Genomic DNA, 24,156 nt, shown 5'->3' with positions numbered 1-24,156 from the left:
AAAGATAGCAAGTGGTAACTATCGTAAGAGAAAATGACAACCAAGCAACATGGCACACTCCTGTCATCCTAGCACTTGGGAGGTGGAGGCAGGAGGATCGGGAGTTCGAGGCCAACCTGGGCTACATAAAATGCTGTTAAAAAAAAATATATAAGCAAAGCGCCAAAGTTAAATTACGAAGTGCCAGAGAGACCCATCCTTTGCAACAAAGCTGGTGAAGGAGTGAGGGTGGGTGCCAGGCTGGTAGGTGCCTTAGCAAGGTGGCGACGCTGAACCTAGGCTTACAGAAGAGCTCAGAGGAGGGCAGGAAGGTTCCAGAAGCATCACAGAGGTGGGTGTTCCCAGGCTACCCACTCTAGGGAGGCCACAATGAGCAAGTTACTGGGACTTAAATGCCAGGCTGTCCCTCGCTCTCCTGATGGGCAGGAGACTGGGCCCTCTCTGCACAAGGAGGCACATAGGGTAGCAGGAGTTTGGCAGGACTTAGGGCAAATGGGGCTTGCGGCAAAGAGGGCCCCACTGCCCTTGACCCCCTGGCCCATACCAGGACCCCGTAGCTTTGCCCAGTGTCAGGAGTACTTCTGGCCAGTGCCGGAGTTTTGGAAAGAATTGTCTTGGTCACTTGCATTCTATGCTCCCCTGTGCCATGATCTCTCTAGGACTTTGTTGTGTCAAATGCATGTCCGCCATTCCCCAATCCCTTTGTCCCTTGCCAGCGGGTCTTCTCTCCTGAGAGCTTTCCCGTTGCATCTCCAGCCAGGCCTGGACCCCTTCGGCTGGCCCTGACAAACCCTACACAAGAGCTTGGGCTCCTGGGTACTTGATATTCCACAGGAAGCAGCACGGCCCCAGGAGCCTCTTCACTGTTGCATGCCCGCAGGACTCGGGATTAGAAGCCAAGCAGCACGTGGGGAGCGAGGGGATTTTATTTAGCGGTTAGGATTTATTCTTGTATATGCTGGGAGGTGTGTGGGGGGGGGGAGAAATACGTATTTAAATCAAGTAAGTTAATCCACAGGGTTCAGGCCGACACTGCCATTGGAAAGGAGTGTTTGCATATTAATCTCTTAACTTCCAGAAGGAGAGAGAAGTGTGGGAGAAACAGCCAGGAATCCAGGAGGTCAGAGATGGCCTTGGTGGTAGGGTGTCTGTCTCATGTCCCCTCCCACACCCCTGCGGCTGGGGACTGGCAAAGGTGAACAGGACTGCTCCTGGGTGCTCTCTGAGCCTCCCAGGGCCTCTGTGTTGCAGTGGCTGTGAAATTTAACAGGCACAAATGTGGCTTTCCCAAGCTCAAAGAAGTTGGGGGGTGGGTGGGTGCTGCATGCTGCCTCCGTGCCAGGAATCAGCCAGCAAGAGATAAGGGCTCAGCCAGAGGACAGTTCCTGTGGGCTGAGGGACCAAGGGGAGGGGGCCCTTGAGGACAGCCGTGTCTGAAGGATGTCAGGAGATCTGGGAGCTTGGAGGCAGAAGCTGGGGAGTGAGCCAGTGCGGGATGGGGGCTGGGGGAAAGGTCAGTTGGAGGTCACAGCCCTGGCCAGGAAGAGCAGAGATGGCTTGAGGCCCTGGGCTGAGGGGTGCCATGGACAGCAGACAGCTTTGGTCCCTGGAGAGCCTTGAGGGACTTGGAGTTTTGTTCCGAGCGCATGCGAAGGAAAGAGATGTCAATCTGCGCAGTCACTTCTGTAGGCCAGCCGCTCTTCCCCCTCCCCTGCCCCCCCCAGCCCCCCTACAGGTGATGACCTTGAAATATCCCACCCTAGAGCATAGCCCCACCTTCATCACACACCAGCATATGCACAGCACACATGCATCGGCTTGTGCATTCCACAAGCACACAAACACCAACACAGGCACACAGATATATGCACATGTACACACACATGCACAATGCATATAACATGTGCACATGCATATACATATAGCACAGGTGCACACATACCCCTTACATGATACACACACATGCACACATAGGTGCAGGCACAACACACTCACATGCACCAATACATGCAAGCATATGCACATGTGCACACATACAACACACATGGCTTCTTATACACACACACACGCACACACACACACACCAGCAGCTTGGAGACAGGGGGTAAAGGTCAGAGAAGGCTCAGGCCTGAGAGGCAGTTCCATCTTCTCTCTTTGGAGGACCCATAAGACATGAGTGTACAGAGGTATAGCAATTGGCATTTCTTGGGGGGGCACTGGAGTGCCTTAGCTCACAGAGCCCACTCCTTGAGAATCAGAGAATTCAAAAGGGCTGGAGAGTAACGCTTATAAATAGAGGTGCTGGCTTCCGTCCCCAGCACAGCCAGGAAAACGAAAGACGCTTGGCCCAAGTCACAAAGTTAAGAAGAAATGAGGCGGGGCGGGGGGGGGGGGTCAGGTCAGTGTTTGATGGCCTCTCTGTCCTGTCTGCTCAAACTCAGCTCCCCTCTCCTCAGTTTGGGGTTCCCTGGTGGGGTGGGGGATTCTCTCTGCACGGAAAAGCCGGAAAAGCCGAGGAAACCAGGCTAACTGGTCATGTGAGCCGGATACGCAGAACCAAGGAGACAGCTGCAGTCGGCCTGCAAACTTGAGCACTCGATTCAAAGAACAGCAATGGAGTGCATCCTGAAGGCTTCCTGCTGCCATCTGAGGGAGGTGCCACCACAGCCTGGAAGAGGGACCCGTGTGTAGCCTTGGGGTCTGCGACCAGGTGTGGCCCACCCTGAGCCCCATTGACAGTAGAAGAATGGCTCGCCCGCACTGTTGCTGGGAGAGGTGACACGTTTGAAATCAGTGAGGCCAGTGCCCTAGTTTCCTTTCTGCTGCTGTGATAAAGCACTCTGACCAAAATCAACTTAGGGAAGGCAAAGGTTTGCTCAGCTTACAATTCCAGCTCTCCATCCATCATCAGGAAAGTCAAGGCCGAAACTAAAGGCAGGCACTTGGAGGCGGGCCCCTTACTGTTCCACGCAGCGGGACCTCTGACCAAGGAACTCACCTCACAGATGAAGAAGTACAGCAGAAAGCCTGGAGGAGGATGCTTGCTGGCTGGCTGGCTCTCAGCCTGACTTGTACTCAGCCAGCTTCCTTAGACTTGCTTATAGGACCATCTGCCTAGGGATGGTGCCGCCCATAGTGGGCTGGGCCCTCCTACACTAATAATCAAGACAGTTTCCCATGGACAGGCTCACAGCCCAGTCTGATCCAGGCAAGTCCTCAACTGAGGGTCTTCTTTCAGGTGAGTCTCAGTGTTGTCAGGTTGCCAGTTCCAGCTTAACCAGTAAGTCAGCCACCTCACAAGACCCTGTGACTCAGAGTGACACCCCATCCAGCTCAGAAACCCACTGAGTTTTTAGAGATGGGGGCTGCCACAGCACTCCCCACCTGGCTGGAGCAGGACCGACCCTCCCTCCTGCTAGTAGGCATTTGGTTCCTAGTGACTGCTTGCTGTCTGCCTTCTGCTGTGGGTTTCCTGAACATACTGTGCGTGCCTCGGCTGGATAGGGTCCAGGCCCACAGGGGCTTGGAGTCTATGGTTGAGCCCATCCTACAGGGAAGCCACAAGGGCAAGGGGTGCCAAAGTTGCCAGATGAGTTATAAAACGCCAAGTCGGGCTGAAGAGATGGCTCAGGGGTTATGAACACTGTCTGCTCTTCCAGAAGTCCTGAGTTCAATTCCCAGCAACCACATGGTGGCTCACAGCCATCTATAATGAGATCTGGTGCCCTGTTCTGGTCTGCAGATAGAACACTCATATACACAAAATAAATAAACCTTAAAAAAGAAAAGGAGATCCCCGATGACTCCGCAAGAAAGAGAGAGAACAAATAGACACAGATACACGCAAACACTCTGTCCCTTTCACTAAAGAACACTGACTGAGCTGCCTCGGCACTGTCCCTGAGGCCCTTTGACCCTGCTTCTCCAGAACCTAAAACAAAGCAAAACAAAAAACAAACAAAATCCACCTCTTTTCTTTATAAGGCAGTTTGCCTCTGGTAGTCCGTTACAGTCAAAACAAACAAAAAGACTTGCTTTATTTATTTGTTTTATTGGGGTATTTTGTTGACTGAGTGAGTGAGTTAGTGAATGAGGTTCTATCCAGAAACTGCTGTCTCCACCCTAAGAAGGTTATAAAGCAAAGAGAAAAGTGCACCTTCCCTGGCCCGTGGGAGGCACCATGCTTGCCCATCATCGTGGGAGGCACCATCCATCCTTGCCCGTGATTGCTTGATGCCTGGCAGCTCAGGGGCCCCGGCCTGGCCTCCCACCGAGCACAGCAGGAGCGGTCAGCTTGACACCCAAGCCCAGTCGGGCCTAAAGAGTTGCTGTGAGGCAGGCAGGTGTTGCAGCCCACAGTGCCACTCCTGTGTGGCCCCAGGGTAAGCAGCCTACCCTCTCCAGCCAGATCTCTTCCTGTAACTCACCGGGCCAGGTCGCAGTGAAAAAGCGAGAAGCGTTCACTCACAAAGGTTTCTGGAGAATTCCCCTTGCAGATGCCCCAGCAGAAGTGTGGGTGGCGTAGCAGAACGTCCTGGGATTTCCTGGCTCATGTGTTCCCACGGGGCTGTCCAGGTGGAAAACAGAGGCACAGCCCATAAGAAAACTCCAGAGGGTGGGCAGGGGTCGGGGGCTGTTTCAAAGAGGTGACCATGGGCTGAGGGTGTGCATAATATAGAATGTTTGCCTGCCTGCCCCCGCACAAGCTCTGTGTCCCATCCTAGGCCAGCACAGACCGGATATGGTGGTCCACACCTGTCAGCCCAGCCCTCAGGAGGCTCGGAAGTTCAAGGTCATCCTCAGTTACACATGACGTTCGAGGCCAGCCTGGCCTCCGAGAGACCTGTTTCCCTCATCATCACGCACACTCACGTCAATTCACACCCTTCCCTTCTAAGCACGAGACACCCATGGCTGAACTCCCTGGCTACGTGTTCTCCGAGGCTCAGCTTCCTGGCCTACAACAGCAGGGTCACACTGTGCCCGTGGCACGACTGGGGATGGGCTGTTGTATGTGTAAAGACACACTCAGCCCTAGCCACAGGCTCACAAGTGTGTCACCTTGATGTCCATGTAGTACCCAGGTGTGCATCCTTTGACTCTGGGGCTGTAGCACCTGGCCTGGCCTGGTGGGTGACAAAGCTCCCCTGCACTGCCTCTTATCTGGTCCCGGCTAATTTCCATCTAGCTAATAAACTATCTTTACTTGAATAAATGTATCCAGACATGAGCTGTATGCAGCCACTGTTAAGAGAAAAACTCGATCTCAGGCCATAAACAGAAAGTGAAAGCAATAAATTGCAGTTAAAATAAATAATGTTATTGAAGGCTCTTGACGTGTGGGTGGCCACAGCAGTTTTTGATACTAAAGGTCTAAGGAGGTAAGACCAACCCCACCCCTCAGGGAAGCAGAGGACTGTGGGAAAATGGACCATCATTCCCAGGGTGTCAGTCTAGAGGACTCCTAAAGTCCCTGGTCACACTGAGGAAACTTGGACCAGACAGCAGGCTCCCCCCAGGCTGGTGAACTAAGACACGGGGCCCCCTAAAAAACAGGGCTCAGACCTCACTTAAAGCTGACAGGGTCTGGGCCAAGCAGTGGTGGCGCACACCTTTAATCCCAGCGCTCGGGAGGCAGAGGCAGGTGGATCTCTGTGAGTTCAAGGCCAGCCTGGTCTACAAAGTGAGTCCAGGACAACTAAGGCTACACAGAGAAACCCTGTCTCGAAACACACACACACACACACACACACACACACACACAAAACAAACAAACAAACAAACAAATAAACAAAAAAAAAAACCTGACAAGCCTGGAATACCTCCCAGGCAAGAGGCAGCATGACTGATGAGGATGTTCAAGGCCTGGGGACCAAAGGGCTGGTCCGTGGGTTCTTCTAGACACAGGCAGCCTTCAGCCTTCTGCACCGTGCACTAGTGTCTGGTCCCGGCTCCATACTTTTTCCTTTCCTGCCACACCACCACCAACTCTGCCCACTTCCACTGGCCTGCAGTGACCTCACTGATGGCTGTGGTGTCACCAAGCTGTTTTGCCACTCAGGGCTGGTGCCTCTGCCTGCAGGGTCCAACAAGCACTATTCTTCGTTGCAGCCCAGGGCCTAGACCAAGGTACCACACCCCGTCCACCCCCCATCCCCCACCCCCCATCCCCCACCCCCCACCAAAATCCATCCTCCCAGCCAGTGAGGTGGCTGCCAGGGTGGGGGTGGGGCTTTAGTGGTGCTTGCTTGACAATCCTGGATAGTTTGAGTCCTGGTACCCACATGGCAGAGGGAGAGAACCCACCCCAACAGGCTGTCTCCCCACGCCACACACTCGTGCACACTAAACAAATAAAATGAAAGGCCTTCACAGACAGAGTCAGCTCCAGTCAGCCCCATGCTGTACAGTTTCTTTATTTGAGAGGCAGCCATTTCACTCAGAAAGGAATGTGTGAAATAAAAAGTAGGCAAGTTCAAAGAAGAGTGGCTGGGTGTCACCCCCTGGTCCCTGAGGACCCTGTTGGACAGAGGCCAGCTGTGATAGGTGCAGATGCCCCACTGGAAAGACCTGAAAGCCCCTTGCCGAATCCCCACACAAGTGGTCCTGGCACCCTGGGCCAGCCAGCTGTGCCAAGGGCACAAACACACAGGCCTGGGACAAATGTCCCAGGTCTGTCTCTTAGCCACAAGGCTCTCTGTGTCCCACAGAGCAGCGAGGTCTCTGTTTACATGGGCACCACCTTTGCCAAAACCTGCGGAACCCATAATGCTGTTATCCTTGGGGAACGGGGGCCTGGATATGCTGCTCAGCCCCGGGGTTCCCAGCCCACCCATACCCAACCCGCAGACACAGAGTGTGTGAACCCTTGGTGGGGAGAAGGTGACATACAGATGACTCTTTTTGGGGGCTAAGGGCCTTGCAGAGAGAGCCTCCGCGGGATCTCACCAGAAGGGTTAAATAAGAGATGAGGCTAGCCCTTCGCAGCTCAGAGCAGGGCCTGGCCAAGTCGCCTGGGCAGCCTCAGGCCTACACGCAGTCCCCTCACCACACACGTTCACACAAGCTCCTGGCAGCTCACCCCCAGGAGCCTTGGGGTCTTCCTGCTTTGGTCAGAGAATGGTAGGCAGATTCCTACCCCATGGGGCTTTGCAACACAATCTGACCTTGATTCCTGGATCTGAGACCCCGGGCCACAAATAGGGAAAAGAAACAGGACCCCCACTCCAAAGGAGTCTCAGTGCCATCACCAGGAAACACAAGTGGTACCCAGAGAGATTCCTTGGACAATGTGAAGCCCTGGTACTAACAGGAGCCAGAGGATGGGGAGCAGGGGAGCTGGGCACAGGGCGTCCAGGCTGGGGGTCAGGGGAGGGGGAGCAGGGAAGCTGGGCACAGGGCGTCCAGGCTGGGGGTCAGGGGAGGGGGAGCAGGGGAGCTGGGCACAGGGCGTCCAGGCTGGGGGTCAGGGGAGGGGAGCAGGGGAGCTGGGCACAGGGCGTCCAGGCTGGGGGTCAGGGGAGGGGAGCAGGGGAGCTGGGCACAGGGCGTCCAGGCTGGGGGTCAGGGGAGGGGAGCAGGGGAGCTGGACACAGGGTGTCCAGGCAGGGGGTCCGGCTCAGCTCTTTCTTTCCCTTTAAGCCTCATCTTAATAGTCTGACCTTTGGGCCTGATCCAGGAGCCACCAAGGACAGGTTTTCTGTGAATCTTATGACAGTACTCAGTGTTCAGTCTACCTGGGATATGTGCTGGTCACTAGAGAACACTGTGACACATGAATGTGCTGGGGGTCATGCATGCGCGCGTGCGCGCGCGCGAGCGCGCACACACACACACACACACACACACACACACACACACACACACACACACGGTTTCTTTCTTTTCCTTTTTGTCTTTTGAGATAAGAGTTTCATATAGCCTGTGCTAGCCTTAAACTCACTATATAGCTGAGAATAACCCTGAACTCCTGATTTTCCTGCCTTCACCTCCTGAGTGCTGGGATTGTAGACCTGCACCACATACCTGGCTGTGTACTTTTATATTTTAAGAAAGAAAACTTGAGCCTAGCAGTAGTGGTGCATGCCTTTAATCCCAGCACTTGGGAGGCAGAGACGGGTGAATTTCTTGAGTTTGAGACCAGTCTGGTCTATAGTGAGTTTCAGGACAGCCAGGGCTGCACAGAGAAACCCTGTCTCAAAAATCCCAAAAAAAAAAAAAACAAGAAGAAGAAGAGGAGGAGGAGGAGGAAGAGGAGGAAGAGATATAAATTTTATTTTTCTTTACGTTTTTAACGTTTGTTTGTTTGTTTGTTTTGTGTGTACCTCCCTGGCCAGCTGTGTAACCTTGGGTGAGTGTCTGTACCTCTCTGGGCCTGTTTTCCTTTCTGTTTGTTTTTGTTTTTGTTTTTTCAAGACAGGGTTTCTCTGTGTAGTCTTGGCTGCCTAGACTTGCTTTGTAGACCAGGCTGGTATCAAACTCACAGCGATCTGCCTGCCTCTGCCTCCCGAGTGCTGGGGTTAAGGTGTGCACCACCGCTTTCCCTTTATAAGAGAAGACAATTTAGGACGCCTTGAACCCCCAACACTTGAAAGACAGAAGCAAGCAGGTCTCTCTGAGTTCCAGCCTGATCTACCCAGTAAATTCCAGGCCAGCCAGAGCTACATAAGGAAACCCTGTCTAAAAACAAAACAGGACACCCATGCCTACTCTTGAGGGCTAAAGAAGACACATACCTGGTCGACCATGAGTTCTTCCTGGAGCACCATCCTGCCTTGTGGAGCTGATTCCTGCCCACCTAAGCTGGCCTGGAAGACACAGGGGGCTCAGGAGCCTCTGTCCACAGCCATTGGGAAACACTTTTGGCAGAACCCACTATCTCCCTGGGTTCCCCCAAAACACCCCATGCAGGTGTTGTAATGCAAAATATGGTGTCCCTGATGGGGAGGACCGCGCAGATGTGAACACTCACCCATCACTTCCACCCAAGCCTAACAGTTAGCCAGCGTGTCTGCTGAGGTGCCTGACAAGAGCCGGCCCAGAGGCGGCCAGCTCACGGGAAGGCTCTGGAGGAAAGCTGCACTCCTCAGTCTAGGCAGCAGCCCTTACAGCGTCTGTAACCTTAGGGATTTTGTAGACTCCAGAAGCTTCCTCTTCTGAGTCTAAGGGGCCTCCTCTTTCTTCTAGGAGGTAAGGTTTCAGTTCAGAGGGCACCCCCAGACAACAGTTGCCTGGGGTCGGGACAGAACAAAGCCACGCCAATGGGAGCTTTGGTCCTAGGCCCCTGGCTCTTGGCAGCTGGCTCGACCAAGGGAGTACTGGTACTGAGAGCATATTTCCTGAGAGAACGCGCAAGTTGCCAGAAAAGGGCCTGGGGCCTCGGCATCCCTGTCCTCACCACATGACCCTGCCAGGGTGTGGACTGAACTGGGGCTGACTGGATGCCTACGGTGGATCTGTGACCTGCGGCCTGGTTCCTCTCGGGAGCTGGGTGTGAATCCAGAACCGCTTCTCCCAGCCTCAACTAGAGGCCACACTTCCCTGAGCAGAGTGAGGAGTCTGAGGAGACAGCTCCAGGTCACCTGCTCTGCCAGCCTGGGTTTCCTGGGACTGGTTTGGCTAGAAGGGGGCTACAGTCAGGCTGTGGGCAGGGTCTACACCCCAGTCTCAGGGGAGGAATAGCAGAAGGAGAGGAATCTGAGCCAGGAGAGGACCAGGGCAGCATGGGAAGATTCTGCAGAAATAGAACCCTTGACCTCCCCCAACACACACACACACACATACACATACACACACACACACACATTCACATAAACACATACACACACACACTCTCACGTACACACTCGCACACACACTCACATGCACACATACCACACACACACACACATTCACATAAACACATACACATACACACACTCACGTACACACTCGCACACACACACTCACATGCACACATACCACACACACACATACATACATACAATAGATATACACACTCACACACGCACATACACACAAACACACACATACATACCACACATATACAACACACATATGCTTATACATACAACATACACACACACATAAACACACACCACACACGCATACACATACCACACACACATACCACATACACATGTACACACAAACACCTACACTCCTCAACCCCCCCCCCACATACACACAACACCACACACATATACAAACCCCACACCACATGTAAGAACACGCACACACTAGGAGAGTTGCAACAGGAGCCACCTGCCCCTGAGGCTGTACACCTGGAAGGTGGGGCAGCCAGGTGCAGGCAAAGGAGGCTGGGACAGGCAGAGACTGGGCTGGGCTCTAAGCAGGGTGGAGAATGCCAGGGGTTCAGTCACTCACCTATCACATAGCCTTCAAATACAAGCTGGCCCACGTGCCAGTCACCACGCCAGGGGAGACGGCAAGACCAGGCACAGCACAGGCCCACAATGGGCTCTGCCAGGTAACAGGGAGGTGGGATCCAGCAGGCCAGGTGGGCTGCACTGGGGACCTGGTGACAAGCTGGAGGCTTCCCGTGTGCCAAGAGCTGCCCTCTAGCCAGCATTTTGAAAGCTATGTCTTATATTTATTTTGTGTGTGTGTCAGAGTATGTGTGTGTGTGTGTGTGTGTGTGTGTGTGTGTGTGTGTGTGTGTGTGTTCACGCGTGCGCGTCACCATGTGCGTGTGGAGGTCAGGAGACAACTTCTAAGGGTCACTTCTCTCCTTGTCCTGTGTGGATTCTGGGGAGGAAACTGACTTGCTGGGTTTGGCAGCAAGCACGTTGACCCATGGGGCCATGCCGCTTTGTCTCGCGACCTCTGATGTTTATGGCGTTGAGTTGGTTTTGTATGGGGGTGGGCTGGAGGAGAGAGAGGGTGAGGTCGGGAGATGTGTGGGTTATGAGGCTGTGGTTGGACCAGGGCAGGAGTGGACTTCTGGGTGTCCGTCCATGTTAAAGCTGTGTTCATCGTCAGATGGTGAAGAGCCGAGCCTTTCTAGGAAACTTGCCTGTGACAAACAGGAACAAGTTGCCATTTACCCTGGGAAGAACAGGTGAGGTGGCAGGCTGTGGCAGGGGCACGGTCTGCAGCCTTGTGTTAGAAAGCCGGTGTTCCCCCTCTCGCAAAGGACTGGGGAGTCTGTGTGCTGTGTGGCCAAGGTCGAGGTGCTCAGCCCCAGGGATAGCGGAACACCTTCAGGGACAAGGCAAGCAGGAAAAAAGAGGGCAAAGCCCTCACTGTGGCCATGCCAGATGAGAGCCAAGGTCAGCCTTGGGGTCCTTGATGAGCTGGTCGGGGTCGACACCCACGAGGCAGAGCAGTTTGGGTGGAGTGGAGGTAGGTGGGCAGAGAGCCTCGCCAGGGAAGTGTCAGGAGTGGGCAGAAGCCACGAGGGACTGTGGGGCCTCGAGGTGACGTTCTAGCCTGCTGGCTGTGTGCAGTGACCCAGAGGAGGGGATGGCTGGGGGTGCAGGAGAGATGAGACTGTGCTAAGGCTGAGGGGGCGTTCAGGTAGCTGGCAAATTCCCACCGCACGGAGAGGACACCCACTGTCTCTCTGTTCGTCTGCCCATCGGCCACTTAGAGATTTCTAACTTAAGGTTCTTCGGAACCCTGCGGCTATGAGCATAGGGGGTGGTGGTGGTGGCGAGGACGCCTCTGAGACCCAGTTCCTCTAAGAGCACGCCCAGGAGGAGGTGTGTGACATTGTGTATTGTGACAAAGTGTCTGACAAGGCGACTTGAGGGAGGGAGGGTCTATCTGGGCTGTGGTTTCAGAAGTTTGATTCATCGCGGTGTCAGGAAGGAGAGAGGGCAGGGAAGGGAGAAGGGGGGAAGTGGGGGAGGGGGAGACTATGCCAGCTGGCCTTCATGATTTCCTCATTCCATCCAGGGACCCAGCTCGCATTAGGGTCCCCTTACTCAGTCCTCTCTGGTTCACGCTCACAGGCGCATGGCTGAGTCTCCGCCTCCCCAGCACTGGGATGACAAATGCATGTGTCACCACCGTGCCTGGATTTTTACCTGGGCACTGAGGATCAAACTCCATTCTTCATGCTTTTGTCACAAGTATTTTAACAGTGCCATCTTCTCGTCTCCTTGGTTTTTAAAAGTGTGTGTGTGTGTGTGTGTGTGTGTGTGTGTGTGTGTGTGTGTACATGCATCTGCACATGTGTGGCAGTAAGAGGAGCTGCCTAACACCTTTCTCTTTTCACCTTGGTGGGTTTCGTGGGTTTCTGAGGCAGGACCTCTTGTTTCTGCTGTGCTGTGTGGTCCAGGCTGGCAGACCTGTGAGCCTCTGCCACCAATGCTGCTGCTGCTGCTGTTGCTGTCTCTGCCTTCCATCTTGCCCTAGGGGTGCTGGGATTACGCCACCGTGCCCAGCCCCACCCCCAGGTTTCCTATGCGGGTTCTGGCAAAGAGAGGCCATTCCACATAGGAAGGGCCACTTGAGAGGAGCAACGGTGCTGGGAGATGCTGAGGCAGGCGTGGGGGCAGCAAGCAGCTCTTTGAGCAGGCACAGGAGTTGGAGTTGGAGATGAGGCAGGGGGAGGCTGACACAAGAGCCCTAGACAACCTGGGAGGTGACCGGAGTTCCTGCAGGGCTGGCTGCAGATTAGAACACAGCAGGGTCGCAGCAAGACATGGGCTAAGCGTTCCGGGACACAGCGTCTGGAAGGGAAAAATGAGGGTCTGCAGAGCTGGATAAGTAAGAGCAGCGGAGAACAGTCTGGAAGGAGAGAGAGGCTCCCGTCCACTACCTCCAGTCTCTGTTGTACCTGGTCTCTGTACACGTGGACAGCAGTGCAGAGATGAGGAAACCAAGGCCCAGAGAATACAACTCACTGAAGTTCTCAAAGCCACACAGTGGCTGAGCTGAGATGCAAAGCCCCTTCTGTTTCCCTCATTCTGGAAACACTTATGAAGCACCTACTGTGTGCCAGGCCCCCCCCCTTGGAGGCAGTGTGACTCCACAGCTGCCGCTCTTTAGTGCTGCTCTGTCCTGCTTGCAACAGTGGTCAGTCTCCAGGCTGCTCCAGACAAGACGCATGAGGGTCGAGCATCTGGGCATGGAGAATGTGGGGGCAGGGCGGGGGGCGGGGCAGGGAGCTGGCTGACCACAGGGAGTTATTTCCTCCCTGCCAACTCCCACCACCAGTGAAACTTAAGCCGGGAGAAGAGCCAGGAGGATAACTTGTGGGCCAAAGTTAGGGGAGCTAAGGGCAGGGCCCAAAGGTGAACAGCGAGGGGGTGCTTAAAGGGTGGGAATACAGAGATGGAGAAATTGTAGGTCAGATGTGAGGGACCCAGGGGTCCAGGGATGTGATTGCCAACTGAACTGCATCCTCATAGCAGTGAGAAGATGTCGTGGTTGGCAAAGCAACCGCCTCACATAGGTGAGGACCCGGGGCCACTGCAGAAAAGAAAGCTGGGAACAGGGACACATGCCTGTGGTCCAGGAGCATTGATGGGAATGAGAGATAGGCAGAGCCTGGAGCTAGTGGGCCTTCTCCCAGGCCAGTGAGAGAGCTCGTCTCCAACAAAGGGAGGAAGGAGCTGAAGAAAACAACCCACGTGTACACATGTTCTGACCCCTGAACATGTGTACAACACCTGCGTGGGCTCACCTGAGGCAAGTGGATCTCAGTGAGCTTAAGGCCAGGATGGTCTACAGAGGAAGTTTTAGGCCAGACAAGGCTACATAGTGAGACTCTACAAAAATTAGTAAGTAAGTAAGTAAATAAATAAATAAATGGGGGGAGGGTGGATATACTTATTTAAACGGATGTCTTTATGAGGCTTTGAGAGATCCTAGGACTGATGACACCTTGACCTCTGACCTCTGGCCTCTAGAACTGTGAGGAATTGCATTCTCGTTGTAGTAAAGCTCAGTTGGCCAACACCTCATTCTTAAGGTGGAATTGGGAAGAAGCTCCGCTTGAGTGGGGGGCAACGCCAGGGCTAACCCTGCTTCAGAAAACACATGAAAAGGGCTGGGGATGTCCCTCAACGTACCCCCATCTGGCATGCAGGGGCCCTGGGTTCCGTCCCTAGCGCTGTGTGTGTATAGTGGCCACGCCAGCCTTGCCTGTAATCCCAGCACTTGGGAGACAGTGACCGGAGAGCTGGGAGTTCAAGGTCATCATGAAGTACATAGCTACATAGACGCCAAACACAAACAAGACCTATGGGGAACACAAGAAAGAGACCACATCAGAAATAGCTGTGAGAGTGAGACTCCACAAAATCTCTCCCCCCGAATCTCTCTCTCCCTCCCTCCCTCCTTCCCTCCCTCTCTCCCTCTCTCCCTTTCTCTCTCTTTCTCTCTCTTTCTCTCTCTTTCTCTTTAGGGCAGCCTCCATAAATGGAGGTGAGGCTGACGCTGGCAACTGAGTTGGGGTGACCCACTTCCTCCTGAGGATATTCACGGGGGTGCTGTTGATAGGAGCAAACTGTGGAAACAGCCTACTGTCCAACCGTAAGTAGCTGTGACCGGCCGCCACGCCCCCACTGAAGCTATGTAGTCAGAACTGTCTGTTGGCATAGGGGCATGCGAAGTCACAGGACTAACAGCCAATGTCATCCCAACAGGGTGTGCAAGTATGATCCCAGCCCATAAGGAGATGAGTGTGATTGATGAGGCTCTCCATGCCTTCAGACACTGTGTGGAGGCTGAGGAGGGGAGGGAGAGGCCGATCCACAGGAGCCCTGGGGGGGGGGGCGCCTGACACACGACACAGGACACAAGGACAACTGGGCTTTAATACAGTAAGAACACACATTTCCTTACAGTTCTAGAGGACAGAGGTCAGAGGTCAAGGTGCCAGCAGGCCTAGGATCCCCTCAAAGCCTCATAAATCTTAGGGGCTGAGCCCCAGAAGTGGGTGACTTCACTCTCTCCCACATCGCATTGGTGAGAGCTGAGTCATGTTGCCTCTCTCTCTCTCTCTCTCTCTCTCTCTCTCTCTCTCTCTCTCTCTCTCTCTCTCTCTCTCTCTCTCTCTCTCTCTCCAGGGAAGGCTGGGAAATGTAGTCCAACTGTTTTCAGAGACAGCAGAGGAGCTGATGGGCAGGCAGCTCCACCTGCCACAGCAGGCAGGCTGGCGAAGTGAGTTCTCGCTGGGCAGTGGATTCATAAGCGCTGAGGACTTTGCACAGCTACATCTCCCAAGGACAGGATTTAAAAATAAACAAAATAACCTTCAGGCTGGGGTTGGGGTGGGGGTGGGGACTTGGAGGCCAGAAGTTGAAGTTGGATGTCTTTTTTTTTTGAGACCCCTAGGTCTCCCAGATTGGGAGCTGCTCAGCGAGCCCCTAGGGCGGTAGAATTGCAGGACTGCACCGTGACACCCCACTTTTTATGTGGGTGCCAAGAATCCAAATTCAGATCCTTATACTTCCGCAGCAGGCGCTTCAGCAGTTGGGCCATCTCCCCAGACCCTGACAGGCTTCTTAGTGGCCCAGCTTTGGGGTGAGACCCGCAGGTCACCCGAGGGACAGCGATGGAAACACCTTCCATCTCCGCCTGCCGGGTGACTTCAACAGATGCCATAGATCACCGGGTTTACAATCAGCTAAAGCTGGCCTGGGAATATAGCTGAGTGGTAAAGCGCTTGCTTGGCCTGTGGGAGGTCCTAAGTTCAATTCCCAGCACCAGGAAGAGCAGAGAAAGAGAAAGCACAGAGACTCGCGTCTCATAGCTGTGCAGGCTCCATCCAGGAGCCTGGCGAATCCCACGGTTTCCTGTGCCTTTTCATGGCTGCTTTGCAGTGGTGGATGACCGAGAAAGCTCCAGGCCTCTCCTAGAAGGCTTCCCCATAGGGCTGAGATGCGGCTCAGCACAGAGCACTTGCCTAATTCCGCAAGGCCCTGGTACCGTCCACATCCACAGCATCACCAAAAGTAGTAAGAGCATTGCAGGGGCCCTGCCCTCCGCTTTCACCACCTCCCACAGGCCCCGCCTATCAGCAACAGCCTCTAAAGTGGTGTTTCTCAACATGGGGGTCACGATTCCCGGGATGGGGTGTGGGGGTGGGGCAATACCAGATATTACATTACAACTCATAACAGTAGCAAAATTACAGTTATGAAGTAGCAACGAAATACTCTTATGGGGCTCAGTGGTTAAGAGGACCCGGGTTCAATTCCCAGCACCCACACGGCAGCACACAACTGTCTGTAGCTCCAGTTCAGAGTGATCTGACATCCTCACAGACATGCAGGCAGACAAAACACCAACACGGCAGAAAACAAAAGTAAAAAAAAATTTGTTTTTGTTTGTGTTTTTTGTTTTTTCCGAGACAGAATTTCTCTGTGTAGCTTTGACTGTCCTGGACTCACTTTGTAGACCCAGCTGGCCTTGAACTCACAGTGATCCACCTGCCTCTGCCTCCCGATTGATGGGATTAAAAACGTGTGCCACCACCCCACCTCAAAGTAAAAATCTTAAAAAAAACAAAAAAAACAAACTTTTATGGTTGGGGTCACCACAACATGAGGTGCTGTATTAAAGGGTCGCAGTGTTAGGAAGGTTGAGGGCCACTGCTTTAGAGGACTGTTTTCGATGTCTGGGCGATGTCTGGGGGTTGCTGTCATTGTCATTTCATCAACTGGACGAAAACCCAGGCTGAGGATGCAGTGCAGCTGGCAGTGTTTGGCCAGAGTGCAGGAAGCCCTGAGTCCCAGCCCCGGCATGGCATAAAACCAAGTGTGGAGGCAGGAGGATCAGGGGTTCCAACTCATCTTCAGCTACATAGCAAGCCTAGGCCACCAGAGACTCGATCTCAAAAATAAATAAATAAATAAATAAGCAAATCAAATGATAGCTAAAAATAGAGGATGGTGCTGGGCGTGGTGGCGCACGCCTTTAATCCCAGCCCTCAGGAGGCAGAGGCAGCAGGATCGCTGTGAGTTCGAGGCCAGCCTGGTCTATGGAGTGAGTTCCTGGACAACCAAAGATACACAGAGAGTTTCTGACTTGAAAAACAAAACAAACAAAAGAAAAAAAAACCAAAAAAAATCGAAAGGATGGAGAAATGGCTTGGTGGATAAAACCACTTGCCCGGGAAACCTGATAACCCAAGTCTGATTCCTCTAGCCCACGGTGGAAGGGGAGAGCCAACTTTTCAAGTTATTTTCTGACCTCCACATGGATACCACACATTGTATGTATGCACCCACCCTGGCACATGCACATGCATGGGCACATGTGTGCACACACACAGATAATAAGCAGAATGAAAATAAAGAACAGAGACTTCACTGAGCATGTGTGCTCAGACTCCTGGTGTCTGGCTCAGAGCTGCAGCACAGCGAGCACACAGCGGCTGTCTCTACATCCTGTCCTGGTCTACGCTGTCCTGTGCCTCCTCCGGATCCTCAGACCTGGCCCCGCTCACTCTCCTGAGCTCCCTGCTTCCTATTTCACAGAGATAAGACAATGAGGAGAACGTATCTCACTTCCTCAGAGGTGCTCCTGCCCACCTCCCATCAGCCCCCTGTCAGTTCCTCCCCCAGCCAGAGTGTCATCACGGATGAGAATGTGTCAGGCTGCCCGCAGCGTCACCATCTTCCAAGCTCTTCCTGTTCCCTCCATTTTGTTGCCCAGCAGTATCGCCTACCTACGGCTTCTCCTCTGCCTCTCCCAGGTCCAGACGGCCCCCTCCTTCCACAATCACTCAGGCCAGGGTCAACATGATCTGTCAGTTGGGGACCCAGAAATCAGACTCCATCCTCATTGCCCAAGGGTAGCCCTTGGCAAAGGCCGACACGTTCTTCCTCAGATCCGTAAACACTCGCCCGGTTCACCCAATCTCACCGTGTCTTCCACAACCTTCTGTGTCACTTCCTTCCAGTGCCTATGAGTTAACACTGGAGTCGCCAAGACTCATCCGGGCAGCCCTGCTCCGCCCTGACATGTCCGGGAATATCGCTCAGCCTTACAAAGAAGGACATCGCGTTCCATGAAACATCACGAACAAACCTTAAGGACATTATGCAAAGTGAAATAAGCTAGACTCACTAAGGGACAGATGTCATTCTATGCTCCTGTTAGGGTCATCAGATTCAGAGAAAAGGCAGATTGGGGGTTTCCAAGAAGTTGGGGGGAAACAGGTCTTGGGACAATGGGAGCCATGGCAACAATGAAACTGTGCTCACTGCCTCTGAACCCCACGCTGAAGAGCCACTAATACGGGGGGTTTCGTTCAATCCCTGGTGTCTCCATGTGCTCTCCTGTTGCAGTGACAAAACACTATGAAGTGCAAAGCAGGGTGGCACACGCCTTTAACCTAGCGCTCAGGGGAGGCAGAGGCAGGAGGATCTCTGTGAGTTCAAGGCCAGCCTGGGCTTCGTAGTGAGACCCTGTCTCAAACAAGCAAAGAAAAATAACTGTGGCAAGAAACAACTCAAATGGACCAACGGTGTGTTCTAGCTCACGATTTGGAGCACAAGTTCTTCACAGCAGGGAAGGCGAGGCAGCAGGAGCTCGGAGCAGCTCATCACGTGGGACCCGTAATCAAGAAACACAGAGAGACGAGTGCACGCACACCCATGCACCACTTGCTCTCTCTCTGACCTGGGAAGTGGTCCCACCCACACTCAAGATGGATTTCTTCGCATCAATTAACGTAATCAAGACAATCAAGCAAGCCAGAGGCCCGGCTCCCTCGGGGTTCAAGACTGTTGAGTTGACTATGGCAACTGTCACACGTGGTGTAACTGGCTATGCCCACTTGGTCCCAGAGGTCTCAGTCTCACCCTGGGCCACCCCTCGTTAACCTTATGAGCCTGGGTGCTTCTCCAGCTCTCAGTGTCCCCATTTGTGACATGAAGGAACCAATGGTCACCCCTCCTCCTCACTGGCAAATGAAATTTGCCCCTATGTGCCCAGCAGTAACTGTGTATGGGCAGACTTCGAGATGGTTTCTCAAAGCACCTGCCTTTCTACAGCCATGGTTGATCGGAGGCCTGCCAGTCAGCATTATTATTTATGGGCCACAATGGTGACATCATAGCCCACTTTCTGCCTGTGAAGCATTCGGGTGTCTCACACAGCCTCCTGAGAACTTTTCCTCCGGAACCCAGAGCTTGGAGTTTCTATCTTCCTTTCTGCCTTGGCTCTCAGGGCAGATAAACTACCCCCTTAGGACTCTGAGGTGTTGGGAAGGCTCCTGTGGGCCCAGTCCTGTGGGAGACTTGGGAAAGTGATGCCTGTTTCTGAGATCTGGAGACAGACATGGTAGGGGGTTTGTTCCCATAATGACAAGGGCGGGGGTAAGGGGCACAACTTCCGCCACCAGCAAGAACGGGTAAAATCCAGAGTGGGGGCTGCCAGGGTCTGAGAAAGTCCCAAAGGTTCAGACCCTGGGACGGCGTCATCCTCTGCTTCTTCCTCTTCCATGGGGGCCCTGGAGGCATTTGAGATGAGAAGACGAAGGTGGTCCTGGAAACAGACACAGCGCCCTGGCCAGAGGTGGGCAGGACATGGCTCTACTGGTCTCACTTACAGAGCAGGACCTGGATGCAGCCAGGAGAGACGGCGTGCCTAGGACACAGGGCAAGTCGGGAGGCGAAGGCCTTTTGCAGTCTCTCTCACACCCAGCCCTCTGTCCACTGAGCATGACGGAGTGGTAAGGACAGGATGCAGGGGGCTGGAGAGGTGGCTCCGTGGTTAAGGGCACTTGCTGCTCTTGCAGAAGACCTTGGCTTGGGTCTCAGCCCCTGCACGGCAGCTCACAACCCACGACCGCCTAGAAATCCATACGTATGTGCAGGCACACACTCACAAACCAGAAATAAATCTTAAAAACACAAGAGTCTGTTTGTCATGAGAGTCACACACCCCAGTGTAGTGAATGTGCCGATGGAGGGCTCCCAGCCACGGGGGAGAAGTCTTCACTAATCCTGGTTGTTCAAAGAGGAAAGGAACACTTTGTTTGCTGGGCGGTGGTGGCGCACGCCTTTAATCCCAGCACTTGGGAGGCAGAGGCAAGGTGGATCGCTGCTGTGAGTTCGAGGCCAGCCTGGTCTATAAAGTGAGTCCAGAACAGTCAAGGCTACACAAAGAAACCCTGTCTCAAAAAAACCCAAAGAAACAAAACCAAAAACAAACAAACAAACAACAAAAAGAAAAACAAAGAGGAAAGGGGAGACAGGAAACAACCTGTGACTCTCAAGGCTCAAAGCAGTGAGCAGGGAGGGCTCATCTAGGACCCAAACTCCTAATACCTCCTTGCCACAGCTCCTCAGAGGCGGAGGCATGCCCTCTGCCCGGCCCACAGCTCCTCAGAGGCGGAGGCATGCCCTCTGCCCGGCCCACAGCTCCTCAGAGGCGGAGGCATGCCCTCTGCCCGGCCCCAGCTCTTCAACCCCGTCACCAGTCCCTAGAATAAGATGAGATTGAGACTGCACGTGGAAAACAGCAAACGCTTTGTGGTGGTGAAGCCTCCCATTGGCTTTCCTCTCATTTTACAATTTTCATTTTACAATCATTAGTGTCTTTGGGGGGAGGGCGGGGGGCGGTGAGCGCGCACACTGCAGACCCCGCGTGGAGGCCGGAGGACAGGGTGCAGGAGCTGTTTCCTTCCTTGCACCATGTGTGATCCAGAGGCTGAATTCCTCTGAAATCCTCGGGCTTGGCAGCAAGCACCTTTACTCACTGAGCCATCTCATTGGCCCTTAAATTCTTTTTATTTTGGTAAAACACACATAACACAAAAGTTACTGTTTAGCCGAATTGAGCCTGCAGCTCAAGGTGTTTAATCTACACTTGACTTTTGAAAACCAAACCTCCTGCCTCCACATCCTGCCTGGGCAGGCCCAGGGCAGGGTGAGGATGACAATTGCCTGGTTGAACAATGAGGAAAAGGAAACAGGAAGGCTCAGGAAGGAAGCTGTCCTGGGGAAGAGCATGCAGGAAGTGGCTTCCCAGTGGCTCGCCCAGCCCCACCCAAGTCCTGACCAGCCTGGGCTTCCTAGCCTCTACAGCATCTGGGGCCAGCTCCCACCACCCCTCCCTGCAAGCAGAAACTATCAGAAACTTCCCTGCCCCTCACCCCCACCCCTGCCCCGCGGTGTATTTAAAAGCCAGATATGGGGGAAGGAGGACCGGGAGGATACAAGTGATGGGAGAGCAATTGAGTTGTAATCTGAATAAACTAATAATAATTTTTTTAAACCCCAGATATGGTCAACCCAAAGAGCCTGGGGTCCTCATCCGTAAACGGGGAGCAGGTGGGAGTTGGATTCCCCAGCCCATTCTGAGAACATATGTAATGCAAGCTCGGAGCTTACGACAGGGGGCTTCCTGTGTCAGTGGCTGCTGGTGCTGTCTCTGTTGTTGTTATTCTGGTCTGCATGGAGCCTGTTCTGTCAAGGGAAGGCTCTCCCACCTACCTTCACCCTTCATGCCCAGGGGGTCTCTTCAGCATTCCTAGACCAAGTCCTTGAGCCTCACGACAAGTTCCCAAGGTTCCAAGGCTCTGGGTGTTAGTTCACAAGCAGATCCACTAGCTTACCTCTAGGTTGCTTAGCAACCTCTGACATCATCACGGGCCAAGAGGTGTGTGCCAAAGTATAAAAGGACCAACCTGCCACCTTGTCTCCTTCTCTTGCACTCTAAGTTCCTTGGCCTTCCCCTCTGTGACTCCCTAAAATGTGCCCCCTCACCCCTCTCACACACACTGTCTCTCTGCCTCTGTTTTTTTCTACCCTCAGGCCCTAACACTTCTTTCCTTTCCTTCCTCCAAACAAATCTCTCCATATCAGATCTGTGGTGTCTCCCTATATATTTTTGAATGATAGCACTGGGACCAGCCCATGGTGGGCTCTTTGGCCAAACAATCAAACAAGATACTGCTCCATCCTCAGGGCCGTCAAAGAGGAGAGGGGACAGGCAGGGTCTCAGGGCCAGGTCAATAAATAATACGCTGGGGAAGGATGATGAAAGAAGCAAGTAAAGGTCAGAAAAGGCCTCCTGGCTTCCTAGGGGACACACATAAAGGACAAACAGAAAGATCCAGAGTGGAAGCAGCAGGCAAAGGCCAGGGGTAGCAAACACCCTGGCATATACAGAAAACAGGAAGTGAAGCTGGGCATGGTGGTGCACGCCTTTAATCCAGCACTCGGGAGGCAGAGGCAGGTGGAGCTCTGTGAGTTCGAGGCCAGCCTGGTCTACAAAGTGAGTTCAGGACAGCCAGGGCTACACAGGGAAACCCTGTTTCGAAAAAATCAAAACAAACAAACAAACAAAAACAAAAAACAGAAAGAGAGAGAGAGAGAAAAGAAAACAGGAAGTGATTTGGAATTCAGGGGCCAAAGGGTACAGGGTAGGAGAGGGAAGGGTCTCAGGGAGCTGAATGGGTTAGGGCAGATCAAGGGTTGTATGTCTCCAAGTGGCATTCAGGCTCTCATTGCAGGTGGAAGCAGCTGCATATATACTTATGAGTAATAGCCCGGAGTCTATGGTCAGAGGAGACCTGTGTATGCTGGCCCCACTGTAGCCATCTTGGGAGAAAGGCCTGGAACAGAAAGAGGCTGGGGGAGTGATGGAGGGGGATCCAGAGGTGACCCGGCCAGCAGAACAATGTCGCCAGCCTAAGCCCTGGCTCACGCTCACACAGACAGCTTGCTTTATGGCAGAGAACTCCAGAGGCAGGAACAGAGGCTGCTCGTCAGCCTTTGAGCTGAGAGTTTATTCTAGATTATCTGAATGGGGGGGGGGGGGGATTCCAAAATGTGGAAGCAGGTAACAGAAAAGCCAGGTACTCAGTGGATGGGCTCTTTGCTTGAAAAAAATACAAGAAAGCTGACCCTTCCAGTACACACACACACACACACACACACACACACACACACACACACACACACGAGAGAGAGACAGAGAGAGACAGAGACACAGAGAGAGACAAAGACAGAGACACAGAGAGAGACAGAGACAGAGACACAGAGAGAGACAAAGACAGAGACACAGAGAGAGACAGAGACAGAGAACCTGCAGAAAGAACCCAGTTCTCTCTCTCTCTCTCTCTCTCTCTCTCTCTCTCTCTCTCTCTCTCTCTCTCTCTCTCTCTCTCTCTCTCTCTCTCTCTCACACACACATACACACACACACACACACAGCCTGCAGGAGGAACCCAGCACTGCTGCACACCTTGAATTCAGTCAGGTTGGCCCTCTGACCTGTATAACTCTGTCGCTGTTTTATGGCACCAAGTCTGGAGTGATTTGCTACAGTGGCAGTAAGGAACTGATATCAGGGACAAGGTGGGATCAGCTGAAGAAAGGGGCGGGGCCTCTGAGCTGGGGGCTGGAAGAACATGCCACTGACCATGAAGGGCTGCAAGAGAAATGGGGGTGTGAGAAGACACAAGCCCACGCCCCACATCGCTGGGGCCAGAACCCACGAGCACCTCGTGGTCTCTCGAGAGAACATACGACGGCAGAAAGAGCCGCGGAGGATGGATGGACCTTAGAGGTCTTGGTGAGTGGTTCCCCACAATGGCTTGGAACTCAAGTATCAAAACAACCACGCCGCCAAAGCTTTACTAGAACTAGTCAGGCAAAACCAACAGATTTTGAACCTCAAAGGGTTGAAGTCAAGGTAGGCTGAGACGCCCAGGGCCAGGAGGTATAAGCAGTGAATCCGTGTTCCTAGTCATAAAAGATGCTCGCCTACGGGTTTTTCCTAGTGAAGAGACAGCAGGTGGGGCTGGTTCTGATCCTCTCCCACCTCACTCTCCCATTATTTTTTGTTTGTTTAATTCCCCCTTCAAAATATAAAGAGACAAGCGAGGTGTCCAGCAGGCTGGAGGCGCGCTGCTCCCAGCCTCTCCGCCTGGCTTCGTCCCCCACCGCTTCCCCGCCTTTGTCTGGCTCCCGCGCTGCCGCGCACATGGTCCCCTGTCAAATTCCGGGCGGCTCCGTGGGACACGTGTCCGAAAGCCAGCAGCGCCGCAGGTCCCGTGTAACCATGGAAACGGAGGCCAATGGGAGGTCCGCGCTGCCCGTGAGGGCGGAGCCTATAGCGCGGGGAGGCTGGACTGGGGCGTGGCCAGGAGACTAAAGAGCGGGGCGCGGGGGGGGGGGGGGGGGGAGGGAGTTGGGGGAGGAGGCATATTTGGGTGTGGTT

General features: G+C 53.6%; 1 long non-coding RNA gene across 1 annotated transcript; it reads left to right on the top strand.

Moving 5' to 3' along the window:
- Positions 1–10,411: 10,411 nt before the first annotated feature.
- LOC311607866 lies at positions 10,412–19,831 on the top strand. Its single transcript, XR_014782773.1, has 3 exons — positions 10,412–10,489; positions 14,378–14,505; positions 17,882–19,831. It is a non-coding gene; the product is annotated as an uncharacterized lncRNA (long non-coding RNA).
- Positions 19,832–24,156: the final 4,325 nt, after the last annotated feature.

This window comes from Acomys minous (genome assembly GCF_964271855.1).
Source record: "Acomys minous genome assembly, chromosome: 10".
Lineage (NCBI taxonomy): Eukaryota > Metazoa > Chordata > Mammalia > Rodentia > Muridae > Acomys > Acomys minous.
The sequence above is the reverse complement of the archived record's forward strand: the minus strand, read 5'-3'. Positions and strand labels throughout refer to the sequence as shown.